The sequence below is a fragment of the Ranitomeya variabilis genome, chromosome 7 (assembly GCF_051348905.1).
Source record: "Ranitomeya variabilis isolate aRanVar5 chromosome 7, aRanVar5.hap1, whole genome shotgun sequence".
In the NCBI taxonomy this organism is placed as follows: domain Eukaryota; kingdom Metazoa; phylum Chordata; class Amphibia; order Anura; family Dendrobatidae; genus Ranitomeya; species Ranitomeya variabilis.
Genome location: NC_135238.1, coordinates 48,107,118 through 48,124,578, shown reverse-complemented (window position 1 = coordinate 48,124,578; position 17,461 = coordinate 48,107,118). Strand labels below are relative to the sequence as shown.

General features: G+C 45.2%; 1 pseudogene; it reads right to left on the bottom strand.

Moving 5' to 3' along the window:
• Positions 1-14,758: 14,758 nt before the first annotated feature.
• Positions 14,759-16,480, bottom strand: LOC143786230 (uncharacterized; annotated as a pseudogene).
• Between the last annotated feature and the right edge of the window lie 981 nt (positions 16,481-17,461).

Below are 17,461 nucleotides of genomic sequence, written 5' to 3'. Positions count from 1 at the left end.
CATCCTGCACCCCCATCCTGTCATGTGCTGCTCCCATCCTGCACCCCCATCCTGTCATGTGCTGCTCCCATCCTGCGCCCCCATTCCGTCATGTGCTGCTCCCATCCTGTGCCCCATTCTGTTGTAATGTGCTGCACCCATTCTGCCTGTTCCTGTTTCCATTCTGCCATATGTTGCTCTCATCTTTCTCTCTCCGGCTCTACTGCCCGAGTTCGGCTGTGCTGAGTGCGGGCGGCTGTGCTGAGTGCGGGCGGCTGTGCGTGGCTGTGCGGAGTGCGGGCGGCTGTGCTGAGTGCGGGCGGCTGTGCTGAGTGCGGGCGGCTGTGCTGAGTGCGGGCGGCTGTGCTGAGTGCGGGCGGCTGTGCGTGGCTGTGCTGAGTGCGGACGGCTGTACGTGGCGGTGCTGAGTGCGGGCATAAGCAAGTGCTAGTCAAAAAATGAAAAAATACACGGTATTTAGTTAAAATACATTTTATATCTATAATATAACGCTGGGAGCGTCACTCTGTCCGAAGCCTTTATAGACTGTGCAAGCGCCGGCGCAGTCTGGACCCCACAGAGTGACGCTCCCAAGAGATCGCGGTATGCGTAAGCACTGAACGCACACCGCGATCTCCAACGGAGAAGCAGGGACGAGCCAGGAGGGTGAGTATGCAATATTTACCTGTCCCACGTTCCACCGCTGCTCCATCGTCTGCCTGCGACGTTCAGTTCAGAGGGCGCGATGACGCGCTTAATGCACGCCGCCCTCTGACTGAACAGTCACAGGCAGAGGACCCGGAAGATGGAGCGGCACGCAGCAGTGGAACGGGGGACAGGTAAATACAGCAAGTGCCGGGGGCCTGAGCTAGCGGCGACTCCGGCACCTGACCCGCACAGCGCGCCGGGTCCCCGCCTGCTCAGGCCGCCAGCACTCGGCGCCCAGCACAGACGCCCGTGCCCAGCACAGCCGCCCGCACTCACCACCGCCACGCACAGCCGCTTGCACTCACCACCGCCACACACTCACCGCCACTCAGTCGCCCGCACTCTCACCACTGCCACGCACAGCCGCCTGCACTCACCGCCACGCACAGCCGCCCGCACTCAGCACCCCCACGCACAGGCCCCCGCACTCTCCACCGCCACCCGCATTCTCAGCACCGCCACGCACAGCCGCCCGCACTCACCACCGCCACGCACAGCCGCCCGCACTCTCAGCACCGCCACGCACAGCCGCCCACACTCACCACCGCCACGCACAGCCGCCCGCACTCACCACCGCCACGCAGCCGCCCACACTCACCACCGCCACGCACATCCGCCCGCACTCTCAGCACCGCCACGCACAGCCGCCCACACTCACCACCGCCACGCAGCCGCCCACACTCACCACCACCACGCACATCCGCCCGCACTCTCAGCACCGCCACGCACATCCGCCCGCACTCACCACCGCCACGCACAGCCGCCCGCACTCACCGCCACGCACAGCCGTCCGCACTCAGCACCGCCACGCACAGCCGCCCGCAGTCAGCACCGCCACGCACAGCCACCCGCAGTCAGCACCGCCACGCACAGCCGCCCGCACTCAGCACAGCCGCCTGCACTCAGCACAGCGGCCTGCACTCAGCACAGCCGCCCGCACTCAGCACAGCCACGCACAGCCGCCCGCACTCAGCACAGCCACCCGCAGTCAGCACCGCCACGCACAGCCGCCCGCACTCAGCACCGCCACTTACAGCAGCCCGCACTCAGCACCGCCACTTACAGCTGCCCGCACTCAGCACCGCCACGCACAGCAGCCCGCACTCAGCACCGCCACGCACAGCCGCCCGCACTCAGCACAGCCACGCACAGCCGCCCGTACTCAGCACAGCCGCCCGCACTCAGCACAGCCGCCCGCACTCAGCACAGCCGCCCGCACTCAGCACAGCCACGCACAGCCGCCTGCACTCAGCACAGCCGCCCGCACTGAGCACAGCCACGCACAGCCGCCCGCACTGAGCACCGCCACGCACAGCCGCCCGCACTCAGCACCGCCACGCACAGCCGCCCGCACTCAGCACCGCCGCCCGCACTCAGCACAGCCGCCCGCACTCAGCACAGCCGCCCGCACTCAGCACAGCCGCCCGCACTCAGCACAGCCGCCCGCACTCAGCACAGCCGCCCGCACTCAGCACAGCCGCCCGCACTCAGCACAGCCGCCCGCACTCAGCACAGCCGCCCGCACTCAGCAGCCGCCCGCATTCAGCACAGCCGCCCGCACTCAGCACAGCCGCCCGCACTCAGCACAGCCGCCCGCACTCAGCACCGCCACGTACAGCCGTCCGCACTCAGCACAGCCGCCCGTACTCAGCACAGCCGCCCGCACTCAGCACAGCCGCCCGCACTCAGCACAGCCGCCCGCACTCAGCACAGCCGCCCGCACTCAGCACAGCCGCCCGCACTCAGCACAGCCGCCCGCACTCAGCACAGCCGAACTCGGGGAGTAGAGCCGGAGAGAGAAAGATGAGAGCAACATATGGCAGAATGGAAACAGGAACCGGCAGAATGGGTGCAGCACATTACAACAGAATGGGGGAACAGGATGGGAGCAGCACATGACGGAATGGGGGCGCAGGATGGGAGCAGCACATGACAGAATGGGGGTGCAGGATGGGAGCAGCACATGACAGAATGATTGCGCACGATGGGAGCAGCACATGACAGAATGGGGGCGCACACATGACAGTATGGGGGTGTAGGATGGAGCAGCATATGACAGATGGGGGCGCAGGATGGGAGCACATGACAGGATGGGGACGCAGGATGCAGCAGCACATGATAGGATGGGGACGCAGGATGGAAGAGTACATGACAGGATGGGGATGCAGGATGGAGCAGCACATGACAGGATGGGGGCACATGACAGGATGGGGATGCAGCAGCACATGACAGGATGGGGGCGCAGGATGGAGCAGCACATGACAGGATGGGGGCGCAGGATGGAGCAGCACATGACAGCATGGGAGAGCAAGATGGGAGCAGCACATACCAGGATGGAGACCATATACCAATATAAATGCTCGCCACCTGGGCGTAGAACGGGCTCAATAGCTAGTTATATATATTATACTTATATTATATATATTATAGCTTAAGTTAATATACATTTTTTGCAAAAAACGTATTAACTAAATACCCTGTATTTTTTCATTTTTTGACTAGCACTTGCTTTTTTACTGTGACTTTTTTACAACAGAGTATTTTTGACCTCGCTGTGCTCTTTTTGTGTCTTCAAGTTTCTTGGTGGTGTGAACAGGTTTCTACAGACTTGTTCACTGTGCAAGTAGCCCATGTGTTTTTGGTTCTATAATCGTTCTCTTGTTTCTACAAGATTGGGGAGTCCACCACTCCTCTGTGGGCCATTTGCATTGAAGCTGTTCCATCTAGCATGTCCACATGGATATTTTCTCTCTGAACCCTGCTTATACAGGTACTATACAGATGATCAGGTTTTTAAATACATCAGATAGGGATTATATACATTAGATAGGACTGCTCTATTATGGGTATACCTTGTCGATTGGTGGAGCAGCTTAATATACATTTTTTTGCAAAAAAAGGTATTAACTAAATACCCTGTATTTTTTTCATTTTTTGATTAGCACTTGCTTATTTACTGTGACTTTTTTACAACAGAGAATTTTTGACCTCGCTGTGCTCTTCTTGTCTTCACATATTGAAATGGTCTGTTATCTTCGTCCGATAGGCAATTTTATGTGTGGTCTGAAAACATTTTTTTTTCATACATACATTCCAATTTTTGGCCTGTCTAATACCCTAGGTCTATACACTATCTTGTGCAAAAAGAAAAAAAAAAGAGCATGAACCGCACATCCCAAAATCATACGTTGATCTAAAGCCGCTAGGCAAAAATTTAAATACTGAACATGAGGTTTTCAGTTTAACATTCTGATCAGACTGTATGAAGCCCACTGCCCCTTCACGGCAAACCTCGTAGTGGGTCCTAACGTATTTAAATTTTTGCCTAGCGGCTTTAGATCAACGTATGATTTTGGGATGTGCGGTTCATGCTCTTTTTTTTTCTTTTTGCACATAGCATGTACTTGTCTCTTTTTTTGGACCAGCACTCCTCCCATTTGGCTCAGGTGATTTTAATTAGCAGGAGACTGCAAAGTAAGGGGTCTAGCCCATTTTGGCTCTCACTGAAGAGCTGGAGGAAGGTGAGTTTAAATGCTCCCTTCATTTTGGTGCTGGTGCTGTGTGGCGGCCATTGTTGCTGTGGCTTTGTGCTGGTGGGGCGGCGCGGTCTGGAGTCATGGGGGCTCATTCTCGCAGCATGGGTGCTGTGGGGCAACAGGCCGTCCGCCCTGCTGGTGCATGGCCGCTGCGGCGGTGGTCGCCGCACGGCTCCTGTCATGATCTCCATGGCCAGAGAACATAGCATAAGCCTATATAGGAACAAGCTCTTGGAAGATGGTAACTGTACTGACCATGAACTAAACCTACCGCACAACTAGAAGTAGCCAGGTAGCATGTCCTACTTTTTATCCCTATATGCCCAGCGCCGGCCGGAGAACTAAATAATGCTAGCAGAGGGAAATATAAGACCTGACTCACCTCTAGAGAAATGCCCAAAAAGGAGACAGAGGCCCCCCACATATATTGGCGGTGATTTTAGAAGAAATAACAAACGCAGCAGGAAAATAGATTTTAGCAAATTTGAGGTCCGCTTTCTAGATAGCAGAAGACAGAAAGCACACTTTCATGGTCAGTAGAAAACCCTAACAAAACACCATCCAGAAATTACTTTAGGACTCTGGCATTAACTCATAATACCAGAGTGGCAATTCCTGATCAACAAGAGCTTTCCAGACACAGTAACGAAACTGCAGCTGTGAACTGGAACCAAAAAGCAAAAACAAACATGGACGAAAGTCCAACTTATCTAGTAGATGTCTGGGAGCAGGAACAAGCACAGAGAGGCTTCTGATAACATTGTTGACCGGCAAGCAACTAACAAAGAAGCCAGGTTATATAGCGACACCCAGATCTGATGAGAACAGGTGAACAGGAAAGATGATGACACAAGTTCAATTCCACCAGTGGCCACCGGGGGAGCCCAAAATCCAAATTCACAACAGTACCCCCCCCTCAAGGAGGGGGCACCGAACCCTCACCAGAACCACCAGGGCGATCAGGATGGGCCCTATGAAAGGCACGAACAAGATCGGAGGCATGAACATCAGATGCAGTGACCCAAGAATTATCCTCCTGGCCGTATCCCTTCCACTTGACCAGATACTGGAGTCTCCGTCTGGAAACACGGGAGTCTAGGATTTTCTCCACAACGTACTCCAACTCACCCTCAACCAACACCGGAGCAGGAGGCTCAACGGAAGGCACAACAGGTACCTCATACCTGCGCAATAATGACCGATGAAAAACGTTATGAATGGAGAAGGATGCAGGAAGGTCTAAACGGAAGGAAACAGGGTTAAGAATCTCCAATATTTTATACGGACCGATGAACCGAGGCTTAAACTTAGGAGAAGAGACCCTCATAGGGACAAAACGAGAAGACAACCATACCAAATCCCCAACACAAAGCCGAGGACCAACACGACGGTGACGGTTGGCAAAAAGCTGAGTCTTCTCCTGGGACAACTTCAAATTGTCCACCACCTGCCCCCAGATCTGATGCAATCTCTCCACCACAGCATCCACTCCAGGACAATCCGAAGATTCCACCTGACCAGAGGAAAATCGAGGATGAAACCCCGAATTACAGAAAAACGGGGACACCAAGGTGGCAGAGCTGGCCCGATTATTGAGGGCGAACTCCGCCAATGGCAAAAAAGCAACCCAATCATCCTGGTCAGCAGACACAAAATACCTCAGATATGTCTCCAGGGTCTGATTAGTCCGCTCGGTCTGGCCATTAGTCTGAGGGTGAAAAGCAGACGAAAAAGACAAATCTATGCCCATCCTAGCACAGAATGCCCGCCAAAATCTAGACACAAATTGGGTTCCTCTGTCAGAAACGATATTCTCAGGAATACCATGCAAACGAACAACATTTTGAAAAAACAGGGGAACCAACTCGGAAGAAGAAGGCAATTTGGGCAGGGGAACCAAATGGACCATCTTAGAAAAACGGTCACACACCACCCAGATGACAGACATTTTCTGGGAAACAGGCAGATCTGAAATAAAATCCATCGAGATGTGCGTCCAAGGCCTCTTAGGAATAGGCAAGGGCAACAATAATCCACTAGCCCGAGAACAACAAGGCTTGGCCCGAGCACAAACGTCACAAGACTGCACAAAGCCTCGCACATCTCGTGACAGGGAAGGCCACCAGAAGGATCTTGCCACCAAATCCCTGGTACCAAAAATTCCAGGATGACCTGCCAATGCAGAAGAATGCACCTCAGAGATGACTCTACTGGTCCAATCATCAGGAACAAACAGCCTATCAGGCGGACAACGATCCGGTCTATCCGCCTGAAACTCCTGCAAGGCCCGCCGCAGGTCTGGAGAAACGGCTGACAAAATAACTCCATCCTTAAGGATACCTGTGGGCTCAGAGTTGCCGGGTGAATCAGGCTCAAAACTCCTAGAAAGGGCTTCCGCCTTAACATTCTTAGAACCCGGTAGGTATGACACCACAAAATTAAACCGAGAAAAAAATAATGACCAGCGCGCCTGTCTAGGATTCAGGCGCCTGGCGGTCTCAAGATAAATCAAATTTTTGTGGTCAGTCAATACCACCACCTGATGTCTGGCCCCCTCAAGCCAATGGCGCCACTCCTCAAACGCCCACTTCATGGCCAAAAGCTCCCGATTCCCAACATCATAATTCCGCTCAGCGGGCGAAAATTTACGGGAAAAGAAGGCACAAGGCCTCATCACGGAGCAGTCAGAACTTTTCTGCGACAACACTGCCCCAGCTCCGATCTCAGAAGCGTCGACCTCAACCTGAAAAGGAAGAGCCACATCAGGCTGACGCAACACAGGGGCAGAAGAAAAACGGCGCTTAAGCTCCTGAAAGGCCTCCACAGCATCAGGGGACCAATTAGCAACATCAGCACCCTGTCTAGTCAAATCGGTCAATGGCTTAACGACATCCGAAAAACCAGCAATAAATCGACGATAAAAGTTGGCAAAGCCCAAAAATTTCTGAAGACTTTTAAGAGAAGAGGGCTGCGTCCAATCACAAATAGCTTGAACCTTGACAGGATCCATCTCAATGGAAGAGGGAGAAAAAATATATCCCAAAAAGGAAATTCTCTGAACCCCAAAAACGCACTTAGAACCCTTGACACACAGAGAATTAGACCGCAAAACCTGAAAAACCCTCTTGACTTGCTGGACATGAGAGTCCCAGTCATCCGAAAAAATCAGAATATCATCCAGATACACTATCATAAATTTATCCAAAAAATCGCGGAAAATATCATGCATAAAGGACTGGAAGACTGAAGGGGCATTAGAAAGACCAAAAGGCATCACCAAATACTCAAAGTGGCCCTCGGGCATATTAAATGCGGTTTTCCACTCATCCCCCTGCCTGATCCGCACCAAATTATACGCCCCACGGAGATCAATCTTAGAGAACCACTTGGCCCCCTTTATGCGAGCAAACAAATCAGTCAACAACGGCAATGGGTATTGATATTTAACCGTGATTTTATTCAAAAGCCGATAATCAATACATGGTCTCAAAGAGCCGTCTTTTTTTGACACAAAGAAAAAGCCGGCTCCTAAGGGAGACGACGACGGACGAATATGTCCCTTTTCCAAGGACTCCTTTATATATTCTCGCATAGCAGCATGTTCAGGCACAGACAGATTAAATAAACGACCCTTTGGGTATTTACTACCCGGAATTAAATCTATAGCGCAATCGCACTCACGGTGCGGAGGTAGTGAACCCAGCTTGGGTTCTTCAAAGACATCACGATAATCAGACAGGAACTCAGGGATTTCAGAGGGAATAGATGATGAAATGGAAACCAAAGGTACGTCCCCATGAGTCCCCTTACATCCCCAGCTCAACACAGACATAGCTCTCCAGTCAAGGACTGGATTGTGAGACTGCAGCCATGGCAATCCTAGCACCAAATCATCATGTAGATTATACAGCACCAGAAAACGAATAATCTCCTGGTGATCCGGATTAATACGCATAGTTACTTGTGTCCAGTATTGTGGTTTATTATTAGCCAATGGGGTGGAGTCAATCCCCTTCAGAGGAATAAGAGTCTCCAAAGGCTCTAAATCATACCCACAACGATTGGCAAAAGACCAATCCATAAGACTCAAAGCGGCGCCAGAGTCGATATAGGCGTCCGTGGTAATAGATGACAAAGAGCAAATCAGGGTCACAGACAAAATAAACTTAGACTGTAAAGTGCCAATGGAAACAGACTTATCAAGCTTTTTAGTACGCTTAGAGCATGCTGATATAACATGAGTAGAATCCCCACAATAGAAACACAACCCATTTTTCCGTCTAAAATTCTGCCGCTCGCTTCTGGACAGAATTCTATCACACTGCATACTTTCTGGCGTCTTCTCAGTGGACACCGCCAGATGGTGCACTGGTTTGCGCTCCCGCAGACGCCTATCGATCTGAATAGCTATTGTCATGGACTCATTCAGACCCGCAGGCACAGGGAACCCCACCATAACATCCTTAATGGCATCAGAGAGACCCTCTCTGAAAGTAGCCGCCAAGGCACACTCATTCCACTGAGTAAGCACAGACCATTTACGGAATCTCTGGCAGTAAATTTCAGCTTCATCTTGCCCCTGAGATAGGGACATCAAAGTTTTTTCTGCCTGAAGTTCCAAATGAGGTTCGTCATAAAGCAACCCCAAGGCCAGAAAAAACGCATCTTCATTGCGCAACGCAGGATCCCCTGGTGCCAATGAAAAAGCCCAGTCTTGAGGGTCGCCACGGAGCAGAGAAATCACAATCCGAACCTGCTGTGCAGGGTCCCTGGCAGAACGAGATTTCAGGGACAAAAATAACTTGCAATTATTTCTAAAATTCTGAAAACCAGATCTATTCCCCGAGAAAAATTCCGGCAAAGGAATTCTCGGTTCAGATACCGGAGCATGAACAACAAAATCTTGCAAATTTTGTACTTTCGTGGTGAGATTATTCAAACCTGCAGTTACACTCTGAAGATCCATAATAAACAGGTGAACATAGAGCCATTCAAAAATTAGAAGGAGAGAGAAAAAAAAGAAAGACTGCAGCATAGACAGACTGGCAAATGATCCAATTAAGAGCACAAAAAAAAAAAAAAAAACTCTCAGCAGACTTCTTATTTCACTCCTTTCTCAGCCAAGGAATTAACCCTTTAGTTGGCCGGTCAAACTGTCATGATCTCCATGGCCAGAGAACATAGCATAAGCCTATATAGGAACAAGCTCTTGGAAGATGGTAACTGTACTGACCATGAACTAAACCTACCGCACAACTAGAAGTAGCCAGGTAGCATGTCCTACTTTTTATTCCTATATGCCCAGCGCCGGCCGGAGAACTAAATAATGCTAGCAGAGGGAAATATAAGACCTGACTCACCTCTAGAGAAATGCCCAAAAAGGAGACAGAGGCCCCCCACATATATTGGCGGTGATTTTAGAAGAAATAACAAACGCAGCAGGAAAATAGATTTTAGCAAATTTGAGGTCCGCTTTCTAGATAGCAGAAGACAGAAAGCACACTTTCATGGTCAGTAGAAAACCCTAACAAAACACCATCCAGAAATTACTTTAGGACTCTGGCATTAACTCATAATACCAGAGTGGCAATTCCTGATCAACAAGAGCTTTCCAGACACAGTAACGAAACTGCAGCTGTGAACTGGAACCAAAAAGCAAAAACAAACATGGACGAAAGTCCAACTTATCTAGTAGATGTCTGGGAGCAGGAACAAGCACAGAGAGGCTTCTGATAACATTGTTGACCGGCAAGCAACTAACAAAGAAGCCAGGTTATATAGCGACACCCAGATCTGATGAGAACAGGTGAACAGGAAAGATGATGACACAAGTTCAATTCCACCAGTGGCCACCGGGGGAGCCCAAAATCCAAATTCACAACAGGCTCCGCTCCGTTAGGGCGTTAGGACCCACTACGAGGTTTGCCGTGAAGGGGCAGTGGGCTTCATACAGTCTGATCAGAATGTTAAACTGAAAACCTCATGTTCAGTATTTAAATTTTTGCCTAGCGGCTTTAGATCAACGTATGATTTTGGGATGTGCGGTTCATGCTCTTTTTTTTTCTATATACACTATCTTGGTTAAAACAAAACATGTTTTATAGTGTGGTAGTTCTGTGACATGCCTCATCTATCTGTGGGCTACAAAGTGTGCTTTTGAGGCTTCCACTCTTTTTTTGTTGTTACCCTAGCTCAAAACAGTAAACACTATTTTGTCATGAATCGTTTTAAAAAAATTTCTTACCCGCCATTGGGGAAATGTTGGTCAGTCCATACACTTAGTGTATGGGCATTACGAGTCTAGGACACACGCTCCTTGGTAATGGGACAGTTTTGTTTCGGAGGCCCTCCTCCATGTTGCTTCCAAGGGGGGATTGGGGTGCGTGCAAATTTTCGTCAAGATGGTTCTTGTATTCAATGCATAAGGAAACTGTATGGCAGAACCAACTGTATAATGTGAAGTGGGTTTTCCAGTGGCCATCCAGTACCTGGGCTCAAAGGCTTATTGGGGTGCATATGACTGGGTAGCAGGGCAGGCCTTGCAGTCAATACATAAGAAAACAGTATGGCAGGACTGACTGAAGAATGTGAAGTAGCTTTTCCTGGGGCCATCCAGTACCTGGGTTCAAATGCTTATTGGGGTGCATATAACTTGATAGCAGGGCAGGCCTTGCATTCAATGCAACATTTTTTCAGGAAGCTCTCCTGTACCTCTCGTGAAAGGGAATTGGGGTGCGTTGTAATTGTTGGCAGCCCAGCCACTCACTTCATAGGCAATAACAGCATAGGAGACCCACAGTTTAATAATGGCCCTTTAGAAATATTAATGCCGCCTGATGCCCCTCTAAAAATAGGCCCTGTGACTTTGACAGAGTCCCTCTTTCATAAATTAAACAAGATGTGCCTTCCTTATTAGTGATGACCGAATATACTCGTTACTCAAGATTTCTCAAGCATGCTCGGGGGGTCCTCAGAGTATTTTTTAGTGATCGGAGATTTAGTTTTTCTTGCCGCAGCTGAAAGATTTACATCTGTTAGCTAGCATAAGTACATGTGGGGGTTCCCTAGCAACCAGACAACCCCCACATGTACTTATGCTGGCTAACAGATGTAAATCTTTCACCGGCGGCAAAAAAATTAAATCTCCGAGCACTAAAAAATACTCGGGAGGACACCTGAGCATGCTCGAGAAATCTCGAGTAACGAGTATATTCGCTCATCACTATTCCTTATGTGTCACACACCACGTGGCCAGCTAGGGTTGTTAAATGTTACAATGACATTTCCCAGTGAATGCATTTGTATTGGTTGAAAGCAATGTCAAAGTTGAAAAATGGATAAAAAACGCTGCATGTGAACATAGCCCAAGTGGTGGAGGAACATTTCGGTCTGGGGTTAATTATTTTGCCTTATATACAAGTCATTACCCTGGACAGGATGTACCTTAACATATTTTCCAGCAAAATCCATTTTGGTTTCGTTTTTATGTTTTTTTGGTGCACCTGTAAAAATGGCGTGAAACTCTGACAACATTGCTTAAAGCTGTGACCTACGAGTCAGAAATGCTTCCAGGGGCGATCCCCATGATGTTCCTGTGTCATTTGAGCAGTGTTTCCATCATTTTCAGACGTTTTTAGACCTTAAAGAACCCCCGGGGGGGATGGCGGTAAAAATGCTTAGGTTTCCCATAGACTTACATTGGGCTTGTTGCTCGGGTCGAGTACCCGAGTATTCCAATTTGCTTGACCCGAGCAACGAGCACCCGAGCATTTTAGTGCTGGCTCATCACTAATTATGACCACTCTACTAAATGATCAAAAACTGGCAAATTAATTTTTTTTCTTACGACTGGTATACCTATGGTGATTCAGTCTTCTTTTTAGGTCCCATGTGGACTCTCCCACATAGAGTAAATTACAAGGACACTGCAGTAGCTATATAAGAAATTCGGAAGCACATGTTAGATATTGCTTAATGGTAAATTTCTCATTGGTCTGAGGATGTAAAACTTGGTTGCCCTTCAATATATAGGCAGTGACGGGTACAATTAACACAATTCAGGGATAACACCCAGTCTTCTTGGTTCTTGTTGAAAAATGATTGTTTGCTAATTTTGGAAGGTCCAATATCCGCATGTGTTAATTTGTATTTTAGACGTTAGAAGAGGGGGAATTCCTATATTCCAGAATCTCAGGCACACACTTACCAACCATAGGCCAATGTTTTTTGAGAATACCAGAAATACCAAAAATTGCATTACTCTCTTCACAATGTTTTTGTAATTCATATGTAGTTTAATTTAATTGTAGTTTATGCATCCTCTATTGTGCATTATCTATTTATATGCACTTTATTATGTAACCTGTTAAACACTGATTGTATACATGTATATTGTAATCATTTTTACAACTTTGGATGGCACTTATGCACTTTATTACTGTAATCAATTTATAATAGATATATTGCTAAATATTCTGCTTGCTCACATTTCACATTGCCTGAGAAAGGCTCACACTTTGAGCTGAAACGTCGCAGTAGCCTATATGGGCTATTAAACCACCATTTTTCTCTAAGAAGGATTGCTGTTTTTATCTTTTTTGTATTGTATCAAAATATGACGATGCAAAAACTTGTTTTTACAATAAAAAGCGTGTTTTAGTGTGTGACCGCAGCCAAATGTAAAAACAATATAAATCGGGTTGTAATCGCACTGACCCAAGCATAAAGTTGTCTAATCTCTTATACAGCATGGGGAACTGCATAAAAAATAAAACCAATTCTTCACCTGCTGTTTATTTGTTCAGTCTCCCAAAGATAATGTAAGGCTCGGCTCACATATCTCCTGCGCTCTACGTTGAGCACTTACACTTTGGTTTTCATGTAAATCTCTGAAATAAGTGATTCAGACGGAATCCCTATACCGAGGTCGATGAAGGCACTGTGGACGTCGTATGACCTCTGATCCAGCAGTGTCCAACTTTTTAGCTGTGCATAAAGTGCCAAATAAGTTCCTTAAGAAATCTAGTTTCCAAAGTTGGGTCATTTGTGGGAGGTTTCCATTATTTAATCACATCATACATCAGGGGCTCTTCAAACACGATGTGGCATCCGCTAATGATTCCAGCAAATTTTGCATTCAAAAAGGCAAACTGCGCTCCTTCCCTTGCGAGCCCTGCCATGCGCCCCAATAGTAGTATTCAATCACATATGGGGTATAGGCCTGCTACGGAGAAATGGCACAACAAATTTTGGGGTGCATTATTTTTCTGTTACCCTTGTGAAAATAAAATTTGGGTCTAAAGTAACATTTTTAAATGTTTATTTTGTTTCCTTCTACATTCCATTAATTCCTGTTACTCCTGAAGGGTTCATAAACTACTTTAATGTGTTTTTGAGCACATTGAGGAGTGCAGTTTTTAGAATGGTATCACTTTTGAGTAGTTTCAGTCATATAGACTCCTCAAAGTCACTTTAAATGTGATGTGGTCCATAAAATAAAAGGTTGGCAAATTTTATTGTAAAAACTTCCTAACTAAAAAAAAAATTATGCTTCAAAAATTGTACTGATGTAAAGTAGACATGTGGGAAATGTTATTCTTTTAACTATTTTGAATAACAGGAGTCTCTGATTTAAGGGAGTTAAAAAATGTAAGTTTGAAAATTGAAAAATGCTCTACATTTTTCCAATTTTTTTCACAAATAAACACAAGTCATATCGAAGAAAGTATACCTCCATCATGACGTACAATACAGTGAGGAAAATACTTTATTTAATAAACTGCTGATTTTGCAAGTTTTCCCACTTACAAAGAATGGAGAGATCTGTGCAATTAATACAGGTAGTAATAATAATAATCTTTATTTATATAGTGCCAACATATTCCGCTGCACTTTACAATTAAACAATAATAAGGTAGTAAGTGCAGAGTATGAGGGATTCTTAAAAAAAAGTGAACAGGTCTGTGAGAGACAGACTGGTTGGTAGGTGATCAATTACTTATTTTATGCAATAAAATGCAATTTAATTATTTAAAAGTCATTCAATGTGATTTTTTTGTTTTTTATTTTTAAAATCTGTCTCACAGTTGAAGTGTACCTACAATAATTATAGACCTTCCCATTCTTTGTAGGTGGGAAAACTTGAAAAATTGGTAGTGTATCAAATAATTATGTTCCCCACTGTATGTGAGCATGTTTTAGAATCAGTGGGATCCATTGAACCATTCCAGAGTTATTACTTCATAAAGTAACACTGGTCAGAATTGAAAAAAATGTTTCTGGTCAGGAAGGTGAAAACAAGCATGTGGGGTGAAAGGGTTAAAAAACCAACCTCTTTAAGGGAATTCCCAATATATTAATCCCTCAAAGTCACTTCAAAAGTTTGAATATTGCATATTTTTATTTATTACCAAAATAAATCGCAACATAAAAGGAAACAATATTTTCCGAATAACTGAGATATGAGACATTCCATCGTTATTACCACAAAAAGTGACATTTCAGATTTCAAAAATTAATGTCTAACAAGTTGAGATTTAGATAAAAAAAAAAACACATTCGGGACATGAAAATGGCTACTCTCTTGTGTGAATTCTCTCATGTCTAACAAGATGTGATTTATCTGAAAAACATTTCCCACATTCTGAACATGAAAATGGCTTCTCTCCTGTGTGAATTCTCTCATGTCTAACAAGAGTTGATTTATCTGTACAATGTTTCCCACATTCTGAACATGAAAATGGCTTCTCTCCTGTGTGAATTCTCTCATGTCTAACAAGATTAGACTTTATAGTAAAACATTTGCCACATTCTGAACATGAAAATGGCTTGTATCCAGTGTGAACTCTCTCATGTTCAACAAGAGGTGATTTATCTGTAAAACGTTTTCCACATTCTGAACATGAAAATGGCTTCTCTCCTGTGTGAATTCTCTCATGTTTAACAAGATGGGATTTTAGAGTAAAACATTTTCCACATTCTGAACATGAAAAGAGCTTCTCTCCAGTGTGAATTCTCTCATGTGAAACTAGATTTGATTTGTTTGTAAAACGTTTTCCACATTCTGAACATGAAAATGGCTTCTCTCCTGTGTGAATTCTCTCATGTTTAACAAGATGGGATTTTAGAGTAAAACATTGGCCACATTCTGAACATGAAAATGGCTTCTCTCCTGTGTGAATTCTCTCATGTTTAACAAGATGAGATTTTAGAGTAAAACATTTTCCACATTCTGAACATGAAAAGAGCTTCTCTCCAGTGTGAATTCTCTCATGTGAAACTAGATTTGATTTGTTTGTAAAACGTTTTCCACATTCTGAACATGAAAATGGCTTCTCTCCTGTGTGAATTCTCTGATGTTTAACAAGACGGGATTTTAGAGTAAAACATTTTCCACATTCTGAACATGAAAAGAGCTTCTCTCCAGTGTGAATTCTCTCATGTAAAACTAGAGTTGATTTCTTTGTAAAACGTTTTCCACATTCTGAACATGAAAATGGCTTCTCTCCTGTGTGAATTCTCTCATGTATAACAAGATGAGATTTTAGAGTAAAACATTTCCCACATTCCGAACATGGAAATGGCTTCTCTCCTGTGTGAATTCTCTCATGTGCAGCAAGTTGTGATTTTAGAACAAAACATTTTCCACATTCCGAACATGGAAATGGCTTCTCTCCTGTGTGAATTCTCTCATGTGCAGCAAGTTGTGATTTTAGAACAAAACATTTCCCACATTCCGAACATGGAAATGGCGTCTCTCCTGTATGAATTCTCACATGTGTATGAAGAGTTGATTTCATTGTAAAACATTTTCCACATTCTGAACATGAAAATGGCTTCCCTCCTTTGTGAATATGCTCATGTGAAACAAGAGTTGATTTATCTGAAAAACATTTCCCACATTCCGAACATGAAAATGGCTTCTCTCCTGTGTGAATTCTCTCATGTCTAACAAGAGTTGATTTATCTGTACAATGTTTCCCACATTCTGAACATGAAAATGGCTTCTCTCCTGTGTGAATTCTCTCATGTCTAACAAGATTAGATTTTACAGTAAAACATTTGCCACAATCTGAACATGTAAATGGCTTCTCTCCTGTGTGAATTCTCTCATGTGCAACAAGTTTAGATTCATTTGTAAAACATGAAAATGGCTTCTTCCTCGTGGGAGCTTTTTTATTTTCCACACTTCTTCTGTGACTTTTATTTTGTTTAACAGTCTGTGACGAATTAGGATATTTTACATTAAAAGGATCCATGTCTGAGATGTTAGAATGTTCTTCATATGGGTCTTGTGCAATACTTTTTTGGATTTTGGAGCTGCTGCTACGACCATCTGTCAAGAATATAACTGCTGTGATTTTTTTAGTCAAATAACCTTAATACGTATATTTATCTAAATATAAAACATTAAGAAAAGTATAAATACAAAAATTACATAGAAATTGCAAAGTGTGTAGCAAAGTTCTGTTATTAACTGACTGAAGTGAAATTTACATGATGTGATGATTTCACAAATAATCAATTGTGCTAATGTTCATTCTTAATCATTGGCCAGTGCAAACATCAAATAATAAAACATTTGTCATTGGCCGCATATTTCATATGAGAATAAAAATGATCATTGTTGACAAGGCATCATTCTCTTTGTGTAAATTGAGGATATTCTGTGATAAAAAAAAAGCCATAAGATAAAGAAACAAATCATCATTTCTACATCAAAATGAAAGCTAATAAGCCCCAAACACCTTCCTATACCATCAATCACTGCTCATTGATGAAATTATATTCTCCTTGCAGCCGCTTGATTTTATTCTTCAGGAGACGTAGAGGTCGGTAGCAGTCACCTCTCTGTGTTAGAGCTCCATGAACCACCTCAATGACTGGAAGAAAGCGGCTGCAAGGAACATATTTCAATTTCTCCTGGTAGCCGCTCTCCCAGTAAAACAGCCTAACATGCTTTAAATACTATTTACTTACAGATTACCAATATACCCACAGGTAAATAGCATTTTTGTAGCTGACATGTTATCTTTAGGGGTTCATTTACACAGGCAGGTAATGGACCTGTAACAAGCACTGATTCATGATATGGGAGCAGCTTTCTTCTCTCTCCCCAAAGAAAATAGATGAATGCTTGGCTGAACCGTCATGGCTATGGTGTATTTCAGAGACAGAGCCGTCAGCAGACTCAGGAACAAGTAATGTCTATACTAACATCTCTAATTACATGTCTATGT